This window comes from Pseudorasbora parva, chromosome 7 (assembly GCF_024679245.1).
Source record: "Pseudorasbora parva isolate DD20220531a chromosome 7, ASM2467924v1, whole genome shotgun sequence".
Taxonomy (NCBI): domain Eukaryota; kingdom Metazoa; phylum Chordata; class Actinopteri; order Cypriniformes; family Gobionidae; genus Pseudorasbora; species Pseudorasbora parva.
The window spans coordinates 24,599,486-24,617,279 of record NC_090178.1 but is presented as its reverse complement, the minus strand read 5'-3'; the positions used below and the strand labels follow the sequence as shown (position 1 = coordinate 24,617,279).

The 17,794-nt window shown below is 40.7% G+C and overlaps 1 protein-coding gene across 1 annotated transcript in view; it reads right to left on the bottom strand.

Moving 5' to 3' along the window:
- LOC137083514 (meprin A subunit beta-like) overlaps window positions 1-17,794 on the bottom strand; it is a 37,638-nt gene that overhangs the window by 4,929 nt on the left and 14,915 nt on the right. The gene's annotated exons all lie outside the window — the stretch shown is intronic.

The following is a 17,794-nucleotide window of genomic DNA, read 5'->3' as shown; positions in this document are numbered from 1 at the left end:
AACACTGTAAAGTAAAATTATAATACTCTATTATAATACAATTATACAATTATAATAAAAAGTCTCCAAAACTGTCAAATAACACAAATATAATAATAAAGTTACCAAACAATGTTAAATGTTTAAAAATGGTTGTGCTTCTTTTCAGGACTCAAGTTTGATCTCTCTAGTCTTTTTCGTATGGAGACCGCACAATGTGCTCTGCAGTCAATGCATATTTCTTTTTTGCCAGAATATATTTATTAAGTTTTGTGCAAACATAAACACAAGACAAACAACCACAATGCCTATCAGAAAGCCATATCTGTGCAAAGCAACTGTTTACAAATGTTAATCACTTATCTTTAAAATAAAGATATAAAATAAGATACATGAGTTGTATAAATCATGTGATACAGGTTATTGTTCAGAAATGGACAGCAGTGTCTACACATCTCAGTCATCTGTTAAATCTAAATACTTGACATAATCGATAAAAGTATTCCAGATATTCTCAAAAAGCCTCTGTTTGCCTTTTAGCACATATGAAATCCTCTCTAGTGGCAGAGCAGACAGCATCTGCCGTAACCATAAAGTGCCTCTTGGTCTATATGCTTTTTTCCAAAATAAAGCTACACATCTTTTGGCGTTAAGCAGGCTAAGGTCTATAAATGTACGTTCATTTTTAGTATAGTTGTGCTTCTCTGGATATAAGCCCAATAAAAACATTTTTGGATCTAATATTATTTGCTTGGAAATAATATTTTGAATAATGTCTCTTACTTCTTCCCAAAAGAGTGTAATTTCTGTACAGTGCCACATACAGTGAACCAGTGTTCCTCTACATTGTCTACACTTTGAACACACATCAGGAATATTTCCATTATATCGACAGAGTTCCACTGGAGTCACATATGTTTCGCATTAACCATTTAAATTGGATAACTTTAAGACGAGTATTTATTGATGTTGTGTGGGCTAAAGTGCATGCATTCTGCCATTCTTCTTCTGAAAGTTGCGTCGACAAATCATCTTTCCAAGCTCTAAATCTATCATGAGAACTTTCAGAAACGTAAGACATAATCAGACTATAAAACTGAGAAATAATGCCTTTCTTTTGACTATCTTTTAATAACATTTCTTCCAAGTCTGAAGTGATGGGTTTCGTTAATATATTGTTTTGACTTACTCTTATAAAATTCCTAAGTTGGAGATACTTAAAGAAATGTTTTTTATCTAAGTGAAATTTATCTTGTAGTTCTTGAAAGGTCATAAGTATGTCAGATTTTGGTAAATACACATCTCGAACCATTCCCAGTCCCTTAGTTTCCCATAACTTAAATGTTGCGTCTGCCCTGCCAGGTGGGAAAAGTTGATTGCCCCATAATGGACTAAATTGAGACAGACAGTGTGGATCTTTCAGAACTGTCTTCACATCACTCCACACTTTTATCATGTTCTTAAGAATTGGGTTTTTAATTTCTCTTAATAGTTTCTTTATTGTATTTGAATATATATATGAGGGAAGAGGTAAATTCAATCCCTGTGATTCCAGTTCTATCCAATGCGGTGAATGATTAGTATAGTAAAACATTATAGACCTTAGTTGCGCAGCCCAATAGTATAGCTTAAAATTAGGACATTTCAAACCTCCACGTTCATAAGGCAAGTACATTAAAGACAAACGAAGTCTTGACCTTTTGTTATTCCAGAGAAAGCGTATAAACATTTTCTTCATTTGCGAGAAAAAATCAAATGGGGGTGCAAGGGGAATATTCTGAAACAGATATAGTAGCTTTGGAAGGATGTTCATTTTTAAAATGTTAATTCTCCCAATTATTGATATAGGCAGCGGCATCCATCTATCAACTGATTTTTCTATTCCTGTTGTTAAAAGATTATAATTCACCTCGACTATTCTTTCTAAACTTGGTAAAATCTGTATCCCCAAGTACTCAAACTGTGTAACAACATTAAACTGTATAGCATCTGGGATTGGGTTTGCTCTTTCATGTTTATTTAATAAAAAAATAGAAGATTTGGTTTTATTGAGCTTGTAACCTGAAATTTCACTAAATGACTGGATGATTTCCAGAATGATCCGTATTGATGTGTTTAGATTCTAAATAAATAAGATCACATCATCTGCGAATAAAGAAATCCTATGTTCAGATGGTCCTACTGTAATTCCTTTTTATAATGAATAATATTTAATAATCTTCGTACGTTGTGGAAGCCCTGCCTTCCCGTGACGAATCCATTTTGATCTAGATTTATTACAAAAGGAAGAGTTTTTTGTAATCGTTTTGCTAATAATTTAGAAATAATTTTCAAATCTGAATTTAAAAGACTAATGGGTCTTAGATTTTCACTTTTATCTAAAGGTTTTCCTGGTTTAGGCAGGAGCGTAATCAAGGCTGTATTTAGTGAAGGAGGAAGAGAATTCAACTGAAAGATTTCTTCAAACATGTCCAATATAGGTACCAAAAGTTTATTCTTAAATTTCTTATACAAATCTATAGGAATGCCATCAGGCCCTGCTCTTTTCCCCGATTTCATGCTGTCAATGGTTTGTCCAATTTCTTCTATTGTAATATTTGAATTTAAATGAACTCTATCATTCTCCGAAATAATGGGTATATCTATTTTATTTAGAAAGATATTTATATCGTCAAGTTTAATTGATGCTTGTGCTTTATATAATTCTTCATAATAGCCCTTAAACGCATTATTAATTTCTATTGGGTCCAATAGTGTCTGCCATTTGATATTATTGAAGTAATTGGCGATTTCATTTCAAGCTGTTTTATTTGCCATGCCAACAGTTTGCCAGCCCTATCACCTTGTTCGTAAAATGTCTGTTTCAAGCGTAGAAGACTTGAGGCAGCTCTAAAGGCAGATTGCTTATCATATTCAGCTCTCAATAATAATAATTCTTTTTCCAATTGTGAATTATTAATATTTTCTGAATTATTTACTTTCGTTTGAAGGGCTCTTATTCTATTTTCCAATTTTAATCTAGTTTCCTGTGTCTTTTTTGATTTAGAACCTGTATAACTGATTATATGCCCTCTCAGGAAATCCTTGAAAGCTTCCCACTTAATGCATGCAGTAGTTTGTGTAGTGTTAATTTGAAAGTACTCATCTATCTGTTTTTCTAAATATTTCACCAAATCCTCATCTTGTAACCATTTATGTTGAAAATGCCATCTAGGTGGATCTCTTAGTAATTTATCATCTCTGTAGACCAAACAGCATGGTGCATGATCCGAGATCACAATATTATCATAAGAGCAGTCAGAAATTTTAGATTGCAATTCTGAAGAGACAAGAAAGAAATCTATTCTAGAGTATGTCTTAAAAGTACCTGAATGACAGGAATAAGCTCTAATATTCGGTTTTCTCTTTCTCCATATATCTAACAAATTTAAATCTTTCATAGACCTGTGGATTGTAGCCCTACAGTTGTTATGTGAATTATCAACCCCAGTTGATCTGTCTATTTCTAGGTTTAATGTACAATTAAAGTCCCCGGCTATCACATGAAGTCCTGGAAGTGTTGAGAGAGTAAGAAATAGATCGTTATAAAATTTGCTATCATCCACATTAGGACCATAAACATTTGTTATATTTAGCATTTCTGATAACAAAGATCCTTGAAGTATTAGAAATCTTCCCCTTTTATCTTTAATAACATTTTTTATTTTAAATGGAACCGACTCATGAATTAGTGTCATAACCCCTCTAGCTTGAGATGTAAATGATGCCGAATACACAGTGCCCTTCCACCTCCTTCTCACCCTTATACTATCATCAGTGAGATGAGTTTCTTGCAACAGTACAATTCTAGCATTCATTTCTTTCAGTTTATTCATAACTTGTTTTATCTTTTGAAGACGTTGCAGACCTCTGCAGTTCCATGAAATAAAATTAAGATTCACTTCTTGAGACAATACTTTTTTTTTTTATTTACAAAATGTTTTTACCAGGTTGCTTTGCAATGTAAAATTATCCTTGCTTATAGGCATAACAAATAGGGATGTTAGAACAAACATCCAACGCTCTGAACTAGCATAACCCCCGTCTCCCATCCCCCACTCAAGAGGGTACCCCCCCCCCCCCCCCCCCCCCGCTGCTGTTGGTCTCCCGTTATTGCTAAGACCGGTCCACACTAATGAGGATCAGTCAAACCACTTTCTTGTTCCAAACTACTCCAATTACTAGCCTACTGCTGCTGCTACATTTTAACAAGTATTAACTTATAATTCCTGCTCACTTCTATTGACTTTCGGTTTGTTATATGATAACAACACCTTAATTTCTCTCAAAATAATGTGGTATCTTATGATCATTGTTGAATAGAAGTATTCAGTCATGTTGTATAATACACTTTTGTGAATATTTAGCTTCAAACTTTAGTACTGAATAATTACGTGTCAATAATTAAATGGAAAAGAAAGAGAAAAGGGCTTGTTGTGGTTATTTGTGTCGTACTTACAACAAATCACAAACCACCTAAATTGACTCTATCATTTTAGTTCCTGTCTCTTCTTCATGTAAATGTTACTGTATTCTCCTGAGAAAAATGTGTGCCTCAGCAGGTGTTTGAAAAGAGTGAGTTTTGTCCTCGTGAGTCACCAGCAAGGTCGCAGGATGAGACATTCCATGGCGAATACCCAGTTTACGTAGTTCCGCGCGAACTGGGTCAAACTTCTTCCTCAGCTGGGCAATTCCCGTAGCCAAATCCGGGTAGAAGCGGACTTGTTGGTCTTTGTAATAGGGTTCCTTTTTCTCCCGTGCGGCGGTATAAACTGCCTGCTTGACCTTATAGTTGTGAAACCTCATTATCACGGTCCTCGGGCGCGATGCATTGTCGTTCTTTGGTCCAATTCTGTGCGCTCTTTCCAAAGTAATTGAAGACTGTAGCCCTTCATTCTCCAACGCCTCGGGGATCCATTTCTCTAAGAAGGCACACATGTCCCTACCTTCAGCGCCCTCTGGCAGGTTCACAAGCCTTAGATTGTTTAAACGAGATCTGGCTTCTAAATCCACAAGTTTATCTTCCATAGTTTTGTTTTTAGCTTGTAGCGTATTGACTTTAGCTTGTAAGCTAACTAGATCGTCTTCCGCGGTGGAAATGCACTCCTCCGCATGCGACATGTGTTCACTGCAGTCACTGATCTCCTTTTTCACCTCTTGTAGAGTCGTTGTCAGTCTGTCAAGCCTAGAGGTGAACCCTGTTTCCATTGAGCTTAACTTTGCCAGTATTTGATCAGCTTTGGTGCCTGCTGGTTCAGTTTCATTTTCAGTTTGCGTAGTCATGGCCTGGTTGGACTTGGTCGCTTCGTCACGAATATTACAGTCAAATAGGCTCGATTGTTTGGTTGTCCCACCTTTCCCCTTTTGCGACTTTACCGAGCTAGGCATCACACCTCAGAATACTCTTCTATTTGAGACTTTAAGTGAGCAGGAGAGCTTTTTTTGCGAATTTAGCAGCAGAGTAGCGAAAACACGTCTTCTCACATGGCCGCCAAAACCGGAAGTCCCAATGCATATTTCTGCTTTAAATTCTCTTCCTTCTAATCTGTTTCTTTGTCAGTGTTTTTTATTTTATTTTTTATTTTATCTCACATTGATATGTGCCTTCTTTGGTTTTGTTGATCTTGTTTTTGTTTTGCTCTCATCCCTGTCCTCTGCCTAGTTACTGCTGTGGTTTTCTTTCTCACCAGAACACATTGGTCAGTGGACTGCCCATCACGGTGCTGACTCTTGCTCTTGTCATTAGTTCTGGTCATTGGAAAATCCCCCAGCTTTGATTGCATAATTGGAATGTCTAGCTGTGTGTGCTCATTACTGACCTTGATACTAAACTTCCACGTCTACATGTCGTTACAAATACGTAAGACTTTAGTTCATCTTCGAAAAACACTTCATTTTATATTTTTAATGAAATCTTTGAGATTTCTGTCCCTTCAGAGTTTATGAATTATGAATTCAGAAAGTTTATAAAGAGGTCATATAACTAATCCTAAGCATTTTAGTCATAATTTTCTGATGAGACACAATCACTACTTTTGATAAACAATTTTTTTTCCCTCAAAATTCATATATAAATATTTATTAACACACACATCAGTTAGAGTATGGTAAACAGAAGCCCAAGCATGCTTGCTTCATGTACGAGAACCAATGAGGTTTGTTCTCATCTGTTAAAGCAAGTATGGTTAAGCATCTGGTTGTTTTCACTGCAATGTTTATATGTGAATAAAAGCCAACATTCAATCTGCTATTTCAAATAAAACGAAAGAGGCTTTAAAAAAAATACATAGCATAGCTGTCAATGGAATGAAAGAAATCTCTGATTTCATTAAACTTATCTTAATTTGTGTTTGTCACAATTCACCAGTGTGAGTGCCCGTGATCACCACCAGAGGGCACTCCACCCCGGACTGTCACTCCATCACAAACTACATTACCCATAATCCTTGGACTCATTAGCACTCACTGTTTACACCTGTGTCTCATCACCTCATTACCTCTGCCTATATATACCTTGTTCACTCTGTCATTCATTGCGAAGTCTTGTTTAGTGTCACAACTGCATTTCTGAGCGTTTCCCTGGTTTCATGTCTCTTGGTCTTTGATTTCTTGCCTTCTCTGTGTATTACCCTTTTGCCTCTGTCTCTTGTTTTGTTTGCCTGAATTAACTGCCTACCTGTGTATGACCTTTTGCCTGTTTTATGGACTACGACTTTGGATTACCCTTTAATAAATACTGCGCTTGGATCTTCAACCTTCTGTCTCAGAGCAGTTCGTTACAGAAGACTTCGCCATGCACAGATCCAGCAGCCAAGTGAACGTCCGTCCACAAAGAAGTCCAGCCGCACAAATAATGTGTCTCCGTCAGGGAGACAGATCGATTGAGGACTATGTGCAAGACTTTATTGAACTGGCACATCTCTCCACCATGGACACGGTATGTCTCATGATATTTTTTCGGGGAGGATTATCTGAACCACTCAGTTCAGTTATGCCACTGCACGATCCTTCTTGGACTTTTGAATTTTATATTGACTTGGCACTGCAACTGAGTGGTTCCGCATTCACAGTGGGTGTCATGGAGGAGGATCATGACATTCCCACTACATCTGCCATGAATGTGTCCTGTGACAAGATGGCCGCTGAGCCTGTGTCCTGTGACAAAATGGCCACCGAGCCTGTGTCCTCGGACAAGATGGCTCCAGAGCCTGTTGTCGTCTCAGCGGACCTTCCAGAGCCTGGTGTCGTCTCAGCGGACCTTCCAGAACCTCAAGCCACTGACCCGAGTCCAGAGAGGGCTCCGGCCCGTGCCCCGAGTCCAGAGAGGGCTACGGCCGCCCGTGCCCCGAGTCCAGAGAGGGCTCCGGCCGCCCGTGCCCCCAGGTCCAGAGAGGGCTCCAGCCGCCCGTGCCCCGAGTCCAGAGAGGGCTCCGGCCGCCCGTGCCCCCAGGTCCAGAGAGGGCTCCGACCGCCCGTGCCCCGAGTCCAGAGAGGGCTCCGGCCGCCCGTGCCCCGAGTCCAGAGAGGGCTCCGGCCGCCCGTGCCCCGAGTCCAGAGAGGGCTCCGGCCGCCCGTGCCCCGAGTCCAGAGAGGGCTCCGGCCGCCCGTGCCCCGAGTCCAGAGAGGGCTCCGGCCGCCCGTGCCCCGAGTCCAGAGAGGGCTCCGGCCGCCCGTGCCCCGAGTCCAGAGAGGGCTCCGGCCGCCCGTGCCCCGAGTCCAGAGAGGGCTCCAGCTGGACCACCTGCTCTGCCGTGGGAGTCTTCAAGACCGCCGGCTCCGCTCCGGTCGCCTGCGCCACCCTGGGAGTCTTCAAGACCGCCGGCTCCGCTCCGGTCGCCTGCGCCACCCTGGTCATCTGTCCGGTCGCCTGCGCCACCCTGGTCATCTGTCCGGTCGCCTGCGCCACCCTGGTCATCTGTCCGGTCGCCTGCGCCACCCTGGTCATCTGTCCGGTCGCCTGCGCCACCCTGGTCATCTGCCCGGCCAGCTCCATCGTGGCCTCCTGCTCTGCCTGAATCTCCAGGCCCTCTTCCACTACATGGGCCTGGCCCTTCATCCCGCCCCCGGGTCTGCCTCCGGTCCACTTCCCTCCTGGACAATTTTAGGAGCGTCTGGAAGCCGCTCCTTTGAGGGGGGGCTATGTCACAATTCACCAGTGTGAGTGCCCGTGATCACCACCAGAGGGCACTCCACCCCGGACTGTCACTCCATCACAAACTACATTACCCATAATCCTTGGACTCATTAGCACTCACTGTTTACACCTGTGTCTCATCACCTCATTACCTCTGCCTATATATACCTTGTTCACTCTGTCATTCATTGCGAAGTCTTGTTTAGTGTCACAACTGCATTTCTGAGCGTTTCCCTGGTTTCATGTATCTTGGTCTTTGATTTCTTGCCTTCTCTGTGGATTACCCTTTTGCCTGTTCCTTCTGTTTTGTTTGCCTTTTCGGACTGATTTCCTGTTATGACCTTTTGCCTGTTCTATGGACTACGACTTTGGATTACCCTTCAATAAATACTGCGTTTGGATCTTCAACCAACCTTCTGTCTCAGAGCAGTTCGTTACAGTGTTATTTGAAGATCAACAAAAATCTTTTGGGTTTGGAAAGATATGAGGTTGAGTAAATTAGACATTTTTGGGTGAACAAATCCTTTGAATAATTACACGAGAGGTCTGCAATCAGGACAGATCATTTTTTTGCGGCGCAGGAGTAAATTTCCAGATCAAAGAAAGTAGTGGTCAGTAACTCTGGTATACTTTGGACAGGGACAGGGGTGGTCTGACAATAGGCCGGTCGCTCCCGACATCCTTTGACAACAGCATATTCGTGCTTGAACTTGAAGTGAACAAATCTTTCGAGATGGTCCTCACTGCAGAACACGAGATCCAGATTCCAGGGGGCGAGGTTCAATCCAAATCCAACTCCTCCCACTTTACACATCCTTAAACCTACTAGTATCCACCCCCTGGACCTAACCCAACCCATCTTTACCCTCTGGCTTTGGATCCAACTCCTCCCACTTTACACATCCCTAAACCTACACATCCCTGCCCCCTGGATCTCGTGTTCTGCAGTGAGGGACTACTACTGAAACATTCTGCAATGGTGTCATTCACAAAGTTCCCAGTTCCCTGCCCTGAACCGGGCAATATAGACTATTTTGCCAAATGTTTTGGGACGCCTGCCTTAACATTCACATGAAATTTAATGGCATCCCATTCTTAGTCCATAGGGTTTAATATGGAGTTGGCGCACCCTTTGCAGCCATAACAGCATCAACTGTTCTGGAAAGGCTTCTCACAAGGTTTAGGAGTGTGCTTATGGGAATTGTTGACCATTCTTCAGGACTCTATATAGGCCAGTCAAGTTCCTCCACACAAAACTCAGTCATCCATGTCTTTATGGACCTTTCTTTGTGCACTACTTTGCAGTCATCTTGGAACAGGAAAGGGCCATCCGCAAACTGTTCCCACACAGGTGTCCCACCAAATGTTTTGGCATGCTGAAGCATTAAGAGCTTCTTTTACTGGAACCAAGCGATCAAACCTAACCCACACCATCAATCGATCAATCAATCAAACTTTATTTGTATAGCACCTTCCAACAACCAAAAGGAGGACCAAGGTGCTTTACATTTAAAACAGAAGAACATCTGCAATATATAATATATCAATACATTAAGCAATAACCAAAGGAACAGTTACACAATACACAAAAAATTCAAAGTGACACAGTGCTACAGTGTGTTAAAGGCCAGTCTAAATAAATGCATTTTTAACCTGGACTTGAACATGGCCAGGTCTGTAAGAACATGCAGATCTACAGGTAGATTGATCCAAAGTTTATTAGCAGCAAATGCAAATAAACGATCACCCCACTGCTTGTACCGGGACCTCGGAACAACTAGCCTCATCTGGTCAGCCGACTGGAGGGCTCTGTTTGGATGGTGGACACTTAAAATCTCTTATAAGGAGGAGCAAGGCCATTAAGAGCTTTAAAGGCAAACATTAACATTTTAAAACTACGGTAATGAACTGGGAGCCAGTGGAGGGAACAGAGAACTGGGCTAATGTGGCTGTGTCCAGATGTATTGGTAAGAAGGCGAGCAGCTGCATTCTGAACCAGTTGGAGACGATGGAGTGAAGGCTGTGTGATGCCAATGTAGAGTGTGTAACAATAATCAATGTGTGATCAAATAAAAGCATGAATTGCCTTTTCTAGATCACTGCAGCACAAAAAAGGCTTTACTTTGGCTAAAAGTCGCCGCTGGAAAAAGCTTGCTTTGACTACAGAGTTAATTTGTTCATTGAAATTCAGATTTCTGTCAAAAATCACAGTGTGGCCCGGCCTATTCACAGTGTCAAACAGGACAATATTGCAACAAAATTAGATTTGGCTGTACAGTCGTTCTGGAGAAAACAGTGATGTTATCAGCTTATTTGAATTTATCATATAGCGACAATGTTGGCAGATCTGTATTATAGTTTATAGAATTAATTAAAACCTAATTCATAAAATGTTTAATTAGTTGAATAACTTTGATCATAATTTTAGTGTCCCCAACTGAGCAAGCCAAACCAAAGGCGACAGTGGCAAGGAACCAAAACTCCATCAGGGCACGATGGAGAAAAATAAACCTTGGGAGAAACCAGACTCAGTCGGGGTGCCATTTCTCCTCTGGCCTATTAACACACCGTGTATGATTACTGGCAGCCTTACAGGTCAGAAATCATATTAGATCAGAATATTCAAAATTTCAGGGTATCACGGAAGAGACAGGTTTATTTAGGATGGCGCGTAGACTACACAAGAGTATGAATACATGAAAGATCGGAATAATTGCGCCGGAGACGGGTTTTTTGAGCATGACGTGCCGGTGAGGCAAATTCATAGAAGACACCAATTAACACTCCAGGATGCATTGGTCATGTCCAGGCGCAGGTCCACCATCTGATCCGGACACGGCCCGGATCCGGGATAAACCTCAGGATAAACAGAGAGACTAACATTAGCGTAGATGCCACTCTTTTTATGATGTAATGAGTACATCAGGTGTTAAGGGAAGTGTTCCCGGTTACGGTTGACTTAGTTAATGCAGCCTAACAATCAGTCAATTGTAATCTAATGCAAATACTCGCTGACGTTGACTATGCTCTGATAAAACGGCTCACTCGCACACCAGATCCGCTTTTGTTTGCACTGATTCAATGTGCTCTTGCTCGTAGATTTTGTATAGAATCATGATGTTTGCATGAGTCAGGGATGAAGTACGACATGTCTACCATCTAGTGAAGGCGAGGTTGAATGAAATTTGACACCCTGTTTGACAAAATTGGCCGTTTTATTTAGTGACACATCTTGTCGAGTAAACTCGACCGTGGCGCCTAGAGGGTAAAGCCCTGGCCACCAGTCCAAGAGCTACAGTAACCGGATGGTCTGTGATTTATGCTCAAGGAGGCACCCCACATACTTGCATGAAGAACGTTCAAAAAGGGACCAAGAACTAAAGAAAGAACAATCTAAGGAAAGAACTCAACCACCAGACGTCACAAAGGAAACAACCTCTAACAGAGTTATACAAGACACTTATAGTACACAGACGTCAGCAATAGTGCCTGTCTGTGTCAATGCCAAGTGATCCGGGCAAGGAAGTTCTTGTCTATGCTCTGTTAGATTCACAGAGTGACTCTTTGTTCATTCTTGATGAGGTGGCAGATATTCTTGATACAAACACCGAACAAGTTAAGTTAAAACTATCTACAATATCATCAAAGGGGACAATCATTCACTGCAAAAGACTTAATAGCCTACAAATAAGGGGCCTGTTTTCCTCCAAGTTAACAGTTTATACTCGTAAATTCATTCCTGCTAATTGCACACACATCCCAGTGCCTGAGACAGCAAAGGCATTGCCTCATTTGTAGCATCTTTCTGGCCACATCGCACCTCAAAAGGATTATGAAATTGGTCTTTTTGATTGGATACAATTGCCCACAAACTCTAATGCCTCGAGAAGTCGTTTGTGGAGACGAAAGCTAGCCATTTGCTCAGAAGACCGACTTAGGATGGATCATAGTGAGTGATGGGGATCCAGGTGAACACTATGGTGATGCAATTGGAGTAACCACATCATCATAAAACAAGTCATGCCAGAAGTTAATGCAATGGTCAAGATTAAAGGAGAAGTCCACTATGTTTGCAATACCCAGATCAGTGTAATAGTCACTCCAGATGACATAATTAAGATGCTGGAATCGGATTTCAGTGAGCAAGCTGGAGACGAGAGAACCTTCTCTCAAGAAGATCTTCACTTCTTGGCTAAACTGAAAGATGGTATCAGACAGAAGCAAGACGGTCATTTTGAAATGCCATTGCCTTTCAAATAGGGATGTCCCGATCAGGTTTTTTTGCCTTCGAGTCCGAGTCATTTGATTTTGAGTATCTGCCGATACCGAGTCCCGATCCGATACTTCTATAATACATTTTAAAAAAATAAAGAAGAGCAAAAAAACGAACCAGGATGTTCCTTATTTTTTATTTTATTCACCTTATTTTAACATTCAACAACTCTAACAAACAGAGCACTTCTGTGAGGTAGCTTGAACAATCAAGTAATAAATAACAAATTCTTCACTTTTGGATTTTAGTGCAAAAGTAAATATAAAAAAGTCCGGGACCGGAGTTGCGCAGAGCAGGAAGTACAATGGCGATATCAAAAGCACACCCATACTCTCACAGATGCAGAACAATTAATTATTTTGGTGTGAAATAAACAGTTATGGAAATTAAATTAAATTAAATAATCTGCTCCCAAAAATCCCGAAGAAAGTCTGTTAGTGCCTCAGTGACGACTTAACTCAGAGAAGACGTCGATCTCAGCTGTCAATCATGACATCACACAGCCGTTTTTATAGCATCAAATAACTACCCAGATAGCATGGTGACATTGATTCAATGTTGAAATTCCATCAGAATCATCATTTTGGTTGAGGTTGAAATTTCAATGCTAAGTAATATTGGATCAATGTTGAAAATTCAATGCTAAAACCATACTGGACCAATGTTGAAAATTCACTGCTAAATAATATTGGATCAATGTTGATAATTCCATGCTTTTCAGTGTTGAAAAGACAAACATTGAATCAATGCTGATGTTTGGTCAGCTTAATTCTCCACCGGTGAGGCTTACGGTCAATCTATCTGTCACATTATTCAACATGTTAAGGCAAGTCCAAATCAATTGGCTACATTTGTGTGAATGTGAGCACATTTATTATCCTCAAAGGATACGATGAGAACACCAACGAGTATGTGGATTAACAAAGAATACATAAATGTAAATTTTGTAATTGTACGCCTTTCTTTAAATTTTTCTGGAAGAGTTAAAATTGTATGCGTGTTTGATGTCTGACTCTTCCAATAAGAAAGCTGTAAAAACTATGAATCTTTTTAAAAGGTATATTATTTTCCTGCTTAATGTTGTCATTCTGTGTTTCATGTTATTATAATAAAAAATGCAAAAAACAAATAAAAACAAAGAACTTCTACCATAAATTTAGTCTATCAGTTTTAAATAAATAAAAATGTAGCCTATTATTATTATTTAAATCATGTAGAATGTACATGCTAGTACATGAATGTACAAGTTAATAAAGAATATAGAATATGTGTCCCTACCTATCGAATGCGCCACAATCCAATCCAGCAGGTGGCGGTAATGCACCTTCAAGACATCCACCAATCAGATCAAAGCAAGCGCAGCTTAACAGACTTCAATCGCGAAAAAGAGACACAGGACAACGACCATGTTTTTTAGAGGTAAGTAGGCCTACAAAAATATATTTATACAATTCATCTCAATTTTAATTTAGTATTTTTATTCATCTTTATGTTTTACAACTTGTGTGCTTCTGAGAGTTTTAGTGAACTGCAATGTTAATAATAGTCACATGAGCGCCCTCGTAAGTTACACAACCAACGGCCAGGATAATATTAATACATTGAGTTTCAGTTTGTTTTTCACCAAACCATATCATATTTGTATTCATTTTTTTTCTTAAGATTGGCATATACACTGTGAATTGCGTCCGAATTCTGACTCGTGCAACTCTTTTTTTTTTTTTTTGGTCGTGCGTCGTTTGTTGTGAGGTGTTCATCTATTTTATGAGATGATTTTTGTATTAAGATGATTCATCTGTGCGTGCAACGAGTAAAATGAATGTGCGGCGCGGATCCACAAACGTATCTTACTCGGTGCACGCACAGATGAATCATTTTGAATCATCCCATATTCTTCCAGTGTATAAACGAGAGGCGATCGGAAGGTTAGATGAATTTCTGGCTTGTCAGTAATTGTGTTCACCACTCGTGCGAGTATCTCACAGCTGAAGCAGAACTAGAACTGATTGACCTGTTAGCGCAGTGAGGGGAAATACAATCTGTTCATAACTGCTTCAGCTGTACGATATCATCACGAGAGCAGATCACAATTACATCCTTACAGTTTAATCTTTAATGCAGCAAGAAAAAAGAAAAGAGTGAGATTTTTAAGTTCTGTAGGCAGCTATGTCAAACTACAGAAATTTAGTAAACAGGTGTGCCTCCAATTCGTGTTGTAAAATGGAAAAAAAATCTCTTCCAAACCACCATGCAGCCTATACAGCTCCTCTTTTATTTTCTTAATTTAACTATTTGGTCATTCATTTACTTGTTTCATTTTCACACTTTATTTATTTACTATTAAATACAATAATATTATTAGATAAAACGTCCCCGGTTACGAATGTAACCTTAGTTCCCTGAGAACAGGGAACGAGACGCTGCGTCAGCTGACGCTATGGGGAACGCCTCCAGCGTGACCGGTGTCTGAAACGTTTATCCAATCACATCAGTCCTACTGACCAGCGACAGCCTCTGACGTCATCGACGTGCGACCAGGAAGTATAAAAGGGCGCCTTGCAAACACAACCGCATTCAATTCGTCTGAAGGGACTGTTCGCAGGCAGGCCCCGAGGCATGGCAAAAGTGACGCAGCGTCTCGTTCCCTGTTCTCAGGGAACTAAGGTTACATTCGTAACCGGGGACGTTCCCTTTCGAAAGGGAACTCGAGCTGCGTCAGCTGACGCTATGGGGAACGATATACCCACGCCGCCATGCCGAGGGGAGTGCATGCCTACTGGCAGTGACAACTGTCAGGACAAGCAAATTCAACTGAAATGCCTGAACCACTCCCCCTCTGGTCACATTAGGCTGTCAGTGACAGCATTCCCTACGGTCATAACCCGAGCTGTGGCCTTGGGGCACCTTCATGTACCCTACCCCGGCCGCTCAAAGGCCTGGAACCAACCTGTTCGACAGAAGGGGTTCTTTTAAGGGAATGTGGCTAGGGGACCCGAGGGTGCCCCAGCCAGTCACTATTCGGGAAGAACTTCACCGAATGCCACCAGGGAGGCTTGACCTGGCGTCACTAAGCGGGACGCTTCCGTCTGCCAACCCAGTCTGTTAACAACAGAGCCTCTGGAAACTCGCCTCTGGAGAGGCATCAAGCTGAGGGACTGCGAACTGGCAGTGTCCGCCTCAGGCCGGAACTCAGAGCCTACGCTGGTTCCGGTCTTCGGCACCGGCACCCTTCCTCCAGTTCGCACAGGAGGCACTTTCCTCAAGAACCTCCCGTGCGTGCGCCTCACCCAGGCAGAACACGCAGAGTGTGTGTGTGTCCTCAGGTGTGAGGAACCTGGGATACGGGTCTGCACACTTTCTGAAGCCGTGCTTCGTCTTGTGTGTACGCTTCGACATAATGTTTCTCTTGTTTTGAATCAGACAAACAGTCCCTGAAGACGAATTGGATGCGGTTGTGTTTGCAAGGCGCCCTTTTATACTTCCTGGTCGCACGTCGATGACGTCAGAGGCTGTCGCCGGTCAGTAGGACTGATGTGATTGGATAAACGTTTCAGACACCGGTCACGCTGGAGGCGTTCCCCATAGCGTCAGCTGACGCAGCTCGAGTTCCCTTTCGAAAGGGAACACCGGATATAGTCACTTTGTTCTTTCATACATTGTGTGTCTGAGGGTCCTTTAAAGTCTATACTAAAATGCATTAATAGTCCTGAATTTAATGTTACCGTGTTTTAACTGGGATATCAAGATTTTGATAAAATTTCAAGTTTCACTTCATTTTGTTGTAGGCTATATTTGTAATGTATAATTAATCACATTTCCAAATATTTACTAACTTCTTGTTGTTTTAGATGCCGTGAATGCTGATAATAAGAGGCATCAGGATTTATCATTGCTGGGACGGTGCAAAACTGGCTCCATTACAACCTGAAAGGCTTCGGGGCATTGCTCATGGTGGAACCCCCTGAGTTTGGAGTATTTTATTCTTTCTTCTACCTTCTTTCTTTCAGTAGTACTGTCATTTCTGTATTTATTGGCAAGTTTACATTTGTATTTACTTCCATTTTGCAGATGCACGTTGTCATGTTTTTCCAGGCTCTTCTCATTTGTGTTATAAATTCAGATGTAATTGTTTTAAGTCAATGTGAGATTTCCTGTTGTAACTGTGGGGGCATAAATAAATACATTTGCATGTAAACTGAAGGATGGTGTTTACTTTGAGTGACTTTTTGATGCAAAATCATATCGACTGCAGCCACACATGGTCTCTGATTAAAATGAATAAAATAAAGAGAAAAATTAACTGGCATAGAATCCTGCTGTACATAAAGCAAGATTGATCTATTTTTCATTGTTGAAATAACATTATTTCACGGTGCAAACCTCATGAAAAATTAATGTTATATTTCAATATTGATTCAATGATATTTTGATTGATGCATTAACATTGATTCAACATTGATTCACTTAAATAAGTGGTTTAATTTTAGTTGTTAAACTATTGATTTTAAGCCCATCTTGATCTATTTTTCATCGTTGAAATAACATTATTTCAGGGTGCAAACCTGATGAAAAATCAACATTCTCAACATTGAGATCTCAACATTGATTCAATGATATTTTAGTTGATGCATTAACATTGATTCAACGCTGATTCACTGTTTGTCTGCTATCTGGGTAACTAAAACTAAAATTATTTAAAAAACGAACACTTGAAATGAAATCATCGTGATGATAACTGCCTACAATGTCATAAACTAACTTTGGGCAAAACGTATTTGAAGTGTAATTTGATTGAAGTGTAATTAACAATGCTTTTCAGGTTTTTATAGGTCTAACATTAGTTTTTAGGTAGAGAAATTGAATAAAGTAGGCTAATCAGATGTAAAATAGGTGCATATTTAACTGTTTAAATTAAAGACTAATCCTTACAAAAGCTATTCAATCAAGAGCAGTGAGTGATTCCGTATCTTTTGTTTGACATTAAACAGAGAGCAGTAAAGGCTACTGCCCCTTTAAGACCTAATGGAAGGCTCTGCGTTGTCTTTCTCGACTGTATAAAGTCCTCTTAAGGCATATTCAGACTATGTCTGCTTGGATACTCATCAAGATGGACATGTTGACATAGTTCTTGTTTGAGTTGGTCCGTTTAAGCACACGTCTTGAAAGAGAATTCAATATTTGCGCGCTGTGAGACAAGTGCGCGCTTTCGGATGATGCACAGAGACAGATCAGCGTGCCCGCTCTCATTCGCTTCTTTTCTACACATGACGGTGAAAACAACTGCTCATATTCAATGACAATACGGCAGCACTCGCATGAATTGAACAAAGTTTACACAGATAGACCGTTTTGCCCACGTTTTTCTTTTA